Raw genomic sequence first — 13,407 nt, forward strand, 5'->3', positions numbered from 1 at the left:
TGGTCGTGGGGTGGGCCTTCTCTGCCCTGCATGTAGGCTAGTCTGTAGGTGGTATGAGGTGCTGTGGTCTTAATGATGGCTCCTTTCTCTCTCTCTCTCTCTCTCTCTCTCTCTCTCTCTCTCTCTCTCTCTTTCTCTCTTCCTCTCCCTCTCTCTCTCTCTCTCCCTCTCCTTTTTCTGTTCCCTCTCCCCTTCCCTTTCTCTCTCTCTCTCTCTCTCTCCTCTTCTTTCTTTTTCTCACTGTCTCTTTTATCATGAAAGAATCACAAGAAGGAATGCAATCAATGAGAAAACAGTCCAGTGAAGGTAGATGATGAGCCGCTGTTGCCTGGTGCTCAGAAATGCACAGATTAGGCCCAGCTTTGTTTTTCATGTGAGTTGGGATGGATCACAGCCTTTAGCATAATCATTTGGGGACAATGCTTTTTCTTTAAACTTTTGAATCTCTCAGTAAGTGAACAGTAGAAGGGAAACTTGGCCATAAGGTAATGCAGAAAGACAGTGTGTGAGCTCACCGACACAGGTGTGCCTCTATGCGTGTTTGTGGAGTTATCTTAACCTGATCAGACATGAAATTAACTAATAGGTCGCTAAATGGTCAAGAATATAGAACACAAAACATACAGTGCAGTATTTGAGATATTTTATGACCATGATCTTATTGTCCCTTTGATAAAGGGTATCTGAGACACACAGGTTTATAAAAATGAAGTCTTCTGACTTTTAAGCTAATGATCCGTATTTCGAGTTGAGTACCTGTATCAGCACCCCTCCACATTTCTTTTTGAAAAATAGTATTTTATTTCCCTTTGTCTTACATTTCGGCCAACTTCCTGCATCCTTTCCTTTTTATGAACTGTGGATAGATTCCAACCCATTCACCCTGGTAGAGGAGGCAGCTTTTTCAAGCTTGCAGCAACTCTTTATCTAATTGCACTTTAATGGGCTGCACATTGTTGGGTATTTGGGCTGCAGCACCATTTTAACCCTTTTAACCCTTACCATAAGTGGGTCTTGAATTGCTGTGTTATTGTTATTTATAAATGCCAAAGTCGCTATACACACACACACTCCACATACAACACTATGGGAAAGTTAAGGAGCGCTCCTACTGAAAGGAAAGGCTATATTTGGTCAAGGAATATCCTGACTCAGGACAGCCAAAGTATTCAAAAGCCAGCAGTTTTCTCAGGCTCCATTTCTCTTCATGAAAATGCAGTCTCAGAAAAGCACACAGACACACACACAGACACTCACTCACTCACTCACTCACACCTGCACCTGGGAATCCTAGGCACTCCATAGCCTGAAGCATCATTCCCCAGTGTAGGAAATGAGAAGGGCTACCCTATGAGCCCTATACACTCACACTGTGTGCTTCAGGTTCATCATTGTTTTGGTGATGGTGGTTGGTTTCTGTTGTTTTGGTGATGGTGGTTGGTGCAGAGACTTGATTTAATCCCCAGTGGTCTGGACGAGGCCCCTCAAATGTATGTATTTATTCCCTTATAGGCTCATTTTCTCTCCCCCACCCAGATAGCCATTCTAGTGTGCTTAACATATACCTTTCATTTGAACGGGTGCTCTGCAAGACATTTGATAAGTGTGTGCTACCATTCTGTTAAATTTTGAGAGAGAAAACATCTATTGCTTTGAGCTTTTAAATTTTTCAAAGTACATATGGTGTTCTCACCTTTGTACAAAAGACTTTTGCTCCAATACCAGCACTTTTAGAAATAAATGAACCCCCTTGGGTGACTTTCCTGTCCAGCCCTGGTCTGCCTGCTACTCTCCTGGAACACGCCCCACCAGTCATTGCTCCTGCCCTCCTGTCCGTCTTGCAGTACTTTACCAAAACACAATGAAAATCACACATGTTGTTTTCAGGAATACTAACACATGGGTAGAATGAGGAAGTTTCAAACAGATTTTTCTTAATAAGCCACATTTGTCCTGACTTTTATTTGTATGTTTTTCCATATCCATCCCCTACACACTGTGGTTTATAGAAAGAACACAGACTAAAACTTATATGTCATCTGTGCTAAGTGCTTGGGAAAACAGAAAAATGCTTCCTCTTGAATCACTTCAGTCTTGTGATGTTAAGGTTTAGGAAAACACATATTAGAATACAATCAAAGCAGTTTTTAATTAAGAATCAAATTTTCTAGATCTTATTTTTTTAGCTTTAGTAAAATCATTGGGGTTGATGTGGTCAAACAAATTTTCAACCTAGACCTCTTTCCTTTTTGTCACAAATTCATTATTTACAGATTTATCCTAAATACACAGATGAGGAAATTGAGACTTAAAGGGTACTTACCCATGGCCATATGAGTTTTCAGGACTGGGTCTGTTTTCCTTTTTAACCCTAAAATCTATGCACTAAAATGGATTCTCCAATGGTTTATTACTATGGTCAAAACTTGATTTGACATTATAGGTGTGCCTACATTACGCTTCTTCATTTAGTTACTTTTTTTAAGTTTACTTATTTTTGAGAAAGAGAGGGAGCACAGCAAAGGAGAGGCAGAGAGAGGGAGACACAGAATCCGAAGCAGACTACAGGCTCCAAGCTGTCAGCATAGAGGCCGACTCAGGGCTTGAACCCACAAACCATGAGATCATAATATGAACCAAAGTTGCAAGCTTAACCGACTGAGCCCCTTACCCCGAGCCCCTATCCACTTCCTCCTGCTCCGTGCTGTGGGTCATGTGTTGGGCTGAGCATTGGAGGTGGAGGGAGGAGCTGCAAGGTCTAAGCAAAGCCAGCAAGGTGCTTACCTGTCTAAGCTCAGGTATTCTCACTCGGGCAAAATTCAGTAAAGTGCACATCAAGGTCATCCTCAAAGGGCAAAAACATGTGGTAAAGAAACCTAAAGAACAATGACCACAAAATGGAACACCCTTTTGGTGTATTCTAGTATCAACTGCTTTTTCTGCAAGATGAATCTCCCATTCCTGACTGCAGACTCACCCCAGATTGGTATCTCACATACTAGACTCAATCTCGTAACCTTAGATCAAACATGAGATACTAGTACTCATTTTTTTTATCCTGATTACCCAAAATAATGATTTGGATTTTAGTATCCAGTTCCTAATTTTATAGACATAAAGACATATTAGAATCTGCTTCTGGTTAAAAGAGAAAGACTTCCTAAGGTCCATGTATGATCTATTTGTTCCACTCTTTGAAAAACTATTCATTGAAGCCCATAAAGCAGCAATATATTAATATCAGAAAAGTGCCATTTTGAATGTTATTTCCTAGAATTTTCTATTGGTAACCTGGAATTTACTGCTTGTGAAGCCATAGTCTGGATTCCTAGCCTGTCTGATGCTACCAGTCAGGTCATCAAATGGTGTAAGCAGCATCCTAACAAAAGAGACACGATATGGAAACAAATACCAGTCAAGAGGCTCACACGGGTCACCTCCAGGTCACTCATCCACATGAGCAGCATTTTATGATTTGGTTCAGTGCTGCCCTGAGGTACACATTAACTTTAACTGAAGCGAATTGCTGAAAATTTCCTCAGAAATGAGTCCAAGCAATTTCCCTTCTTTCTTCATTTATAATGTGTTGACATTAATTAGTACCTAATTCCTGGAGTGTGTTCAGGCCTCAGTGACAGACAGAAAGGAATGATTTCTGAGCAGATTAGGCACACAGCCCCCTGGAGCAGTTCCAGGGGATAGAGGTACAGCCTGGCTGCTCTCAGGAGCAGGTCCTCATCAGGCTGGCCCACATTCCTCATTAGGACCCAAAGATCTTAAAAAGAGTACAGGAAATGGTCCTACCTCATAATAGTAATCGCTTTTCCTTAAGAAACTCAAGACTCTGAGTTACTGGCTAAGATCTGGTGAAGAAAAAAAAAGTAAAGTCAATGACCATGCATGGTGCCTGAGCAAGCCAATGTCATAAACAGGTCTGATTCCAGCACCTTCTGGCTTCATGTTATTTTAAATTTATATATTTCTTCATGCATCCCTGATCCCACATCTGCACAAGCAGCTATGTTTCAATGAAAATGGGCCTTCTAAAGGATAGCTTTATAACATCAGTTGGTCTATATTTAGATTAAAGCATGGGGATGCTGGAAGAGTAATATGGGGCATTTCATGTATATTATTTCTTTATCTAGTAAGGGAGGTCCTCTCTTTGGTCAGAGAGCTGTGAGGTTCCTATGCCATTACAGAACTTCACTAGAAAATGTTACTAAAGGCTGCTCTTTGCCCTCATTCTGCTATATTAAGATCTTCATTTACAAACCATTTTTTTAATTACTAGAAAGTTGGAGACAGAGAATGAACTCACTATTAAATGGTGAATATGAGGGAAGACAACCAAAATTGTGCTTGGGAAAACCAAGAGTGAATACTACACCAATCCTACTAAGTGATATAACAGTGATCAGTCTGGAAAAGTAGAAAAACACCCAGCAGCATAAATAGAACCTGAGTAAAACCAATAAAAAGTGATTGAGATTTATAACCTAGCCCCACTTATGAAAATTAAAAATGCAAGTACCCAAAATAATACACATTTGACAAGAGTGCATACAAAGATACATAACAAACACATTAGGTTATTTTTTGGAGGAAAGAAAGAGGCATGGAGAATGGGAACAAGATAGGGAGATGGAGGGGCGTCCCCAAGAATAGTATTATAATGAGCTGAAAGATGAGGGATGTGATTAGCTCTGTGTGGTGTGTGTGTGTGTGTGTGTGTGTGTGTGTGTGTGCGTGTGTCCCACTAATGTCTCAAGCAATATGAACAGCTTAGAACTTTTGGCTTCCAATTTTAATCCATTCTGTGTTTTATGAAGATATAAGGCCTGTGAACCAGGACATCACAAACAATCTCCTTGCTATGCATGATCGGGACTATCATTGTTCATGGTATATCTTAAATACACAAAGCCATTTTATTACAATACTACAGAGTCACTTGTAGGAGAGAAGACTGTACCTCTGATATATTCATTGCATTCTCAGAGGTGATACAGGAAAAGCGCCACTTTCATGCAGGAGCAGAAAGAAGCAAGTATTTGAATCCGTGTGATTTTTTTTGCATTTCTTTGAACTCTTTTAGTTTGCTAGTATCTATTAGAGAAGTATCACCTAAAATTAAGCAACATTCAGGCAGAAGCAAAATTACCTATTATTGTCCATTTATTTCCCAGCCAAGAAATTTAGATTTACTAGTCAGAATATATATATTAAAGAAATATACTGGTAGAGCAGCAAGAGAAATATTCTCTTGTTATCTGAATTTTAGCCTACAGTCCAAGGTGTGAGTGCCCATATTCATCGAGAGCCTTTGAGAATAGTCTAGTATTATGAATAACTTGCCCAGAGGAGGAGGGAATAGTAATATTATTAAAGCAAGACTTCACAGCAACTATAAAACTAGAATCCTACTGCAAATTAATTTTTAGAACAATTAATGGATATTTCAAACACCAGCTTTTTGTTGTCTTTCTTCTTGCATGTTTTACATGAAAGTTTAATATTTTAGAAGCCTTTAGATTTTATGAATCAAAACATAGTGCTTATGAATACTTACCAATGGAGACCTCCAGCCTGGAGCTTCCTTTCAGAGAAGAGTCTGATTATTGAAAATTTAGCAGATCCAGCTTTTAAATAGTTGAGATTACCATAATGGAACATTGGCTTCACTTAAAAAGTATACATTTATAGTTTTCTTTATATGACACCATTATGATCTTTACTCCTAACATTTTTATTCTGCAACCAGAGTGTGAAAATAATACAGAAATAAGTGACAAGAGAGTTCAGTTGCCAGTGAGTTAGATTTGTAACGTTATAGGCCACTAGATTTTTAATACAACATAAAAAGGAAGTTATTATCTGTCATTGTCAAAGAAATGTAGGCTGCACTTCACACAATTAAAGTAACTTCTAATTACATGAGATTCAATTTGCTTTTTCCATAGTTCATTGCAAATTGAATGAGTCAGAAAAATTCATTCATTCATTTTTATTAGATTTGTGCCTTTCTGAACAAGATATAGGACATAGCTGGGATGCTGTGTGGATCAACCTAGTGACATGAACAAAGTGAAAGGAAGTCCCAGCATTACCTCCACCGAAGGTTGGAAGTTAGTTTCCAGTGAATAGATATAATACTGGGCCTTTCTATCCCTCCTAATGAAACTTGGCATATAGAGATTCTTTTCACTTAAACCATTGATTCATTCCTTTCAAGATTTATTCATAAAGGAACCTTAATTGTACAGTCAATCCAAAAAGTATTTATTAAGTACTCACAATAGACTACCCATTGTTCTAGTTTCTGGAAGTGTGTTTCTCAAAATGTGGTCTCCAGATCACCTGCAACTGAATTACTGGAAGTAATGCAGATAAATAGATGACCACTCCCCATCCCAGGCCAACTAAATCAGATCTTGAAGGGTGGGACCCAGAATCTAAAATGTTGAAAATACTTCAGGTAGGCAGGAGGTGAGCTAACTGGGTGATGAGTATTAAGGAGGACATCACAATAGTGATGAGCCCTGGCTGGTATATGTAAGTGATGAATCACTCAATTCTACTCCTGAAACCAATGTTATACTATATGTTAACTAACTAGAATTTAAATAAAATTTTGAGGAAAAAAAACAAATGAAAAAATGCATAATTATAGAATCACAGAAGTAGTTATTTTGTAATATTTGCTAACAATATTTTCTGGGGTTTTTTTTCAAACATAATTCAATCAGCTCTCAAATTACCTACCTCATCCATAATATCAGTTTGCATCTGTATCTCTATCTATCTCAAATATACAAATTGTTAAAATACTCCAAATTATTTTGAAAAATCCCAATAAGAAAATTTAGTCCCTGTCAACAAGGCCTAATAAAAACATGGGAATGAATATAGAAAACAGCCAATCCAGGCTTATTATAGTCAATAAAATCTGAGCAATGATTTGTGTCATTTATGGGATAAATCATTTAATTGGCAGTGCTCTACTATCTATCTTATCTTATTCTGACATAGCAAACCCCAAAACCTCATGTTGAGTTGGTAGTATCATAAAACGTTACCATCTCTACTGATACTAGAACCTCCCTGCCAATCCACACTGGCCATGTAGCATGAGCAAAAATACACCTCTGTTGTTTAAAGCCACTGAGATAGGAGGGACTGTTTGCTACTGCACCATAACCAATTATCCTGACTGATGCAGATGATACATCTTCCATAATTTTTCCTGCGGGGACTGTTGTTATCATTCATCCTTTACTGTGTTAAAATTTTTCCATGTGAAAAGCTACAGAAAGAGCTTGCTATACAGAGGTAACAGCAAGAGCAAAGATCCTAATACCACATGAACTTGCCACATTTGTAGAATAGAAATTAGTACCTAATTAGTACCTTCTAGAATAGAAGGAAAAAAAACCAATGTAACTAAAGAATATGGGAGAGTAAGGGAAAGTGGTAGAGGAGAGGGGTAAGAGGTAGCATCCAAGAATTTGTTAGGGATCAGATTATGGAGACTTAGTGAATCCTGATAAACAGTTCAGATTTTCTTCTTTGTGCATTGGATGCCATTGACAAGTTTTAAGCAAGGAACTATACAGTATGAATTACATTTTCAAGAGATCACTCTGACTGCCTGGGGGACAATTCAGAGAGCACAGAACTTTTTCTTTTTAATTTTTTTAATATTGTTATTTATTTTTGAGAGACAGAGAGACAGAGCATGGACCGGGGAGAGGCAGCAAAAAAAGGGAGACACAAAATCTGAAGCAGGCTCCAGGCTCTAGCTGTCAGCACAGAGCCCAGCATGGGGCTTGAACCCATGAACTGTGAGATCATGACAGAAGCTGAAATCGGATGCTCAGCTGACTGAATCACCCAGGAGCCCCCTGAGGAGCACAAACCATCTTAACTTTCCTCTTTAGTCCATTTTATGTGTGTTCCCTATGTAGTCAAGTTTAACTTAAGTTTCATTAAAATATTATTTCCCCAAGACACCACTTCCTGCTTCATTTAACAAACACTTATAAGACCTTTTTACATGACAAACACTGTGGAACAAAGATAATTGAGATGAGGTATCAATACCCTGGGGGGAATCTCACCTTTCTTCCCCATGAATCCTTCCTTTGTCTTCAGCTACCATCAATCTTTTTTGTTTACAGACTTCCCTGTAAATTCCCCAACTTTCTTGGTTCCTTGTCCCTCTACCCCCACTCTCACCCCCATTGACTTGACCTTGTCTTGAAAGGTCAGGAACTGTCAGAGACTTGGCCCTTTAGGACTTGAGCCTTGTTTTTCTAGTCACTGTCTATGTGACAAGACAGTGTGTGGGCAGTGTGGGAGTGTGAGAATTATGGGAAACGATCAGATCCCCATGCTGACCTGAAATCCTCACTGAGTTCTGCTGTGCTGTGACCTCAGAGGAGGAAGACATACAGTTTCTACAAATTGCAGCAAGTCACCTGAGCGGCACAATTCTCCCCTTATAGTTGCTATAGTTAGAAACCTAGATGCAGCATATACTTCAGATCCCACAAAACCACTGTTGCCCCTAGATAGCTGGATAGGGGGAGCTGCCATTCATAGCCTATCAAAATCCATTTGGAAAGCCATCCCCTTCATTCATTATTTGTAAATATACACAGGCAGTCCTTGACTTGCACAGTTCCAATATGCGCCTTTCAGTTTCCATGGCATAGTTAAATTACTCTGATCCCTGAAAACCTGGTTCACATTTCTATTATCACAGTACATTAAATGTGAGTAATTTGTATAAAGTACAAATTTTGCTGCTAATTTTTTAGTCCACACATCACTGTGAATAATAGAGGCATATCCTGATCAATGGCCAATCATGTCATTTCTTCCAACTTTGTCAGTGATTGGTTACCCTCTATGTTGTTCAGTTCATATACAGGCAGCAAAGCATGTAGTTTTGCCTCTTTGTCTCCCAGTGATAAATCCACATGAAATTTTTACAATAATGGATAAATAAGAGAGGGAATTGGCCAACAAAGATGAAAGTACAGCAAAGAAATGGAAAGTAAATACTGCTGGAAATGAAATCTAACATTTATGGAGTTATAGGAGAAATAGGTAGTGGTAGTAATCTTGATTCTACCACTGTTGGAGACAGTCTAGAAGTGCATTCAGAGGAGTTTAGGGAAGGCAAATTTATGGACATAAATGAGGAAAATGGTTGTGACAAACAGGATGCAGGTGTCCCAGAGGAAATGCCCGATGTTGGTAAAACCCTTCATGTGAACGCACTCTCAGCAATAATTCCAGACATTGAAGGAGCCAAAGACTCAATGTTAGAAGCTGATCAAAATATGCCAATGCATAGAAAAGATACCTTGAATACATCATAAGTTATTTACAAGAATAAGGCAAGCATTGTTCAAACAACTTTTGATAACTTTTTTTATAAGAAAATAAAACATGGAATTCTCAATATCTGTAATAGTTTACATTACAATGTATGAAATAAGCATTATTTTTGTTTTTCTTTCTCATTTCATTGTACAGTACCTTTATATGTTTTAAGCTTATTTATTTATTTTGAGAGAGACAGTGCAAGTGGGGGAGGGGCAAAGAGAAAGAGGAAGAGAGAGAGAGTCCCACTCAGGCTCAGTCTCCCCACACTGTCAGCACAGAGCTCAGTGAGGGGCTCTAACTCACAAACCATGGGATTATGACCTGAGCTGAAGTCAGACGCTTAACTGAGCTACTCAGGCACTCCAACAGTACCTTTATAACCAATAGATAATTTTCAACATTTGATAGAAATTTTTAAAGGTCGTGGAGCAGTCTTACCTTTTCTCATTCGTTATGAGTATTACTTTGTATGGTTTCAGTCAACATGGCTGTTCTCACAGTCCTGTACTCCTGAGCAAACTGAGAACTGCCTATAGTGAGAAACTCAGTGTGCATTCATATTATCTACTCTCTCTACTCTGGGGAGGTTGTAGCTTCTGCTTTTTAATGTCTTTTGTCTTAGAAGCTTGTTTTTATTCCCTTGTGTTGTTCTCTAATGCTGATAAGTGATTTCAAATATAATAATTTTATGGGGATAACCTTGCTAGAATAGAGAACTTGTAAATGCTACTCACTCAATTCCTTTCAAAATTTTCTTTTATCTAAAACCTGTTTAATAGTGATTGTTTAACAATAAGATTGGAAACTAACTCAAAAATTAGAAGATTAAGGAAATAACATTTCCTTTCTGCAGTGGATTATTTACATCTATTTAAAAGAATCGTGAAGAAGAACATTAAAATGATGTGAAAGAATTTTAGGAATAGCTTACTAATTGGGAAGCAGATAATAAAATCCTTTCCAATGTGATTCCATTTTTTTGCATAATACACACATGTATGTGTTGCCTGTATTTACATTTACATGCACATGTGTGTATATATGTACATAAACAATCATAATGAAAGATATTATCAAAATGTCAAGGGTAGTAATCTTTGGGTGGAAGGATTATGAGAATTGTTTTTCCTGTCCTCTAAGTTTTCTGATTTGTCTACAGTGGGAATATAACACTTTTGTAGGTAGACTACTTCAAAAAAATTCTGCTCTTACCACTACATATTCTTAATATTTTTTATTTTTATTATCTTTTAATGTTTATTCATTTTTGAGAGACAGAGAGAACAGAGCATGAGCAGAGGAAGGGCAGAGAGAGAGGGTGACAGAATCCACAGCAGGTTCCAGACCCTAAGCTGTCAGCACAGAACCTGACACAGAACTCAAACTCATTAACTGCGAGATCATGACCTGAGCTGAAGTCAGACACTCAACCAACTGAGCCACCCAGGCATCTCTATTCTTAATATTATGGTAAATAAAATGAGCAATGAAGCAGACATTAAATTATGGTTTTTAACTCTCTCAACCTTTCTTATTTGCTTCCTATTACAGACTCAGAACATTTCTCTGATGAGTCAGGCAGCCCTAATGACACTGACTCTGTTAAAAAAAATGTATATGTATATAATTTATAAAGATCAATATACAATTATGTATATATATGTATTTATAAAGATCAAGTTTTCCAGTATCAGAAGTGAAGCACGTAAGAGTTTAAAAACATTCCAGGAATCTCAAAATTCATCAGATTTCCATGCCGCTAACTTTTAATGTGCCTAGTCCCAGGCATTACCACGCCCAGGCATCGCTCATGGATTGAAGAAACCATCTGTACAGTGACCCTGTGTCAGATTAGTTGAAAATAGTTGACAAAATCCACATGGTTAAATAAACCAAGAAAATGGTAACCAAGGCACAGATGTTTTCAGTCTTCCTGCACAGTCCTATAAACACAGTCTGTCAGGAAAACAGTGCCTACTGAAATGTTTCTCACATTCACACACTCAAAAAAGTTTCCAAAAATTATTTATTGAGCATTTACTATGCACCAAGTCCTCTGCTTAACACTCAAGTTTATTTTGTCATTTAATTGTCACAAGAACTCTAAAAACAGGATACCATTATTTTCACTTTATAGATTATATAGGAAATTACAGCTCAGAATGATGGGTAACTCGTCCAGGGTCAGACATGAAACACATAATAATAATCACTTAATGAACAAGATTACAGGGTTTTATTTCAGGCTTATGTGTCTATTTATTATAAAGAGCCATATTTGATTTTTTAAAAAATAGTTCATCTGCAAACAGCCAGCAAAATATGACATGATAACTAGTTGTAAAACAAACAAGTGACTGTGTGCAAAAATGTATTCTACCCATGTACATATATTTATTTGCTTCACTTCTTACATAATTGCCAATTGCTTACAAAAAAGCAATGGTCATGGTGGGGGGCACTTGCGGGGAGAAGCACTGGGTGTTATATGGAAACCAATTTGACAATAAACTATTATTTAAAAATAAATAAATAAATAAAGCATAAAAATTTCAGCACTGTTTTTAAAAGCAGCTTTGGATACAATTTGACAAAAATGTAATGAAAAACACTAAGGGAATGCTAAAATAACTTTTTAGTTTTACTAAATAAGGAAAATTGTTTTGATGAGCTAAAAAGGCTATTTGAATTAGAAACCATATGACAACAGTAAAATGACCCAAAACCATTTCTTTTAGACAAGTCATTGTATCTCCCACCTCTTCAAAAAGACAAAGTTCTATCATGTTGATGACTCTTAGAGAAGACATTGCTCCTACACTCCTGTAACTGCTGTATTCTTGCTCTGATTGTTGGTTCTCACTGCTGAAGCTCTAAGCCCTTTTTATGCCACCTTGGCCTTCCATCTCTGACATTTCAAGTCTTCCTGAAATCAAATTGCCAAATCCTGTTTTCTCCTTACAGAGCATCTCCTAATCCTCCTAATGTAATTTTGACTGACAGGACTGAACTACAATGTTCAATAATAGATCTGCAGATGAAAAGAAGGGTGGCCTGAGGGGTTCTCCAAGCGAATTTCCAATTGGACAAATCGGACCAGAGAAGGCCTGTGCCTGTCCCCACCCCTGGGTGTGGATGCCACAATTGCTAGTCATTTGCAGCCATGACCTGTTCCTGGCCTCCAGTGTTGGGTGCTCAGGCTTCTCACTATATGGAGACAAATCATTTTTATTAGTAATGATATTTTCATTATGTGCCAGGCATCTTGCCAAATGATGTTATATGTCTTTATAGGACTTATCTAATTACATTATATATCTTTCTGCTTTCTGTATTCAGGGAGATTAGCATGCTTGTTCGGTGGCCTAAATAGTAATTAAGAAGTAAAACATGACTTTGTTTCTTCTCTTCTTCATTGTTTCACCAATACACTTTTTTTTTACATTAAATAAATTTTATTTTGATTGGCTTACAGAGTTAAACACATAATTGAAATATTCCCAAAACTCTCAAAAAATAAGGAAATTGAATTCCTCATATATTTTTTTTAATTTTTGTCATTGACGGAATGTATTAAATAAGCAAACACCACCAACAAGCAAAACAAGTACTACAATGTAAAAACATTAAAAAAAAAGACAACCTTCTCCCATACATAAATGAAAGATTGCACACAAAGAACTCACATCTTTTCAAGCTTCAATAGTAAATATTTTACTACTATGTATTAAATACTGCATGGTTTGCCCAGGCTAAGATGTAACCACATCATAAATCAATAAGCATTTTGCATTTTCTTTCATTATCTACTTAAAGTCATGCCTACTGCACCTCTAAACATTTCATTAAATCCAATGATACAGCAAACACTCCCAAAATAAACTTAGATTGTATTGCAGTTTCACTTAACAGTATATAAAATGCTGTGTTGTGACAGGTATCAACTATCCATTAGATACTGAATCAATTTTTCTTAAGCACTCCTAACTGCTTGCTTTTCTTGAAGCTAGA

The sequence above is a fragment of the Suricata suricatta genome, chromosome 6 (genome assembly GCF_006229205.1).
Source record: "Suricata suricatta isolate VVHF042 chromosome 6, meerkat_22Aug2017_6uvM2_HiC, whole genome shotgun sequence".
Lineage (NCBI taxonomy): Eukaryota > Metazoa > Chordata > Mammalia > Carnivora > Herpestidae > Suricata > Suricata suricatta.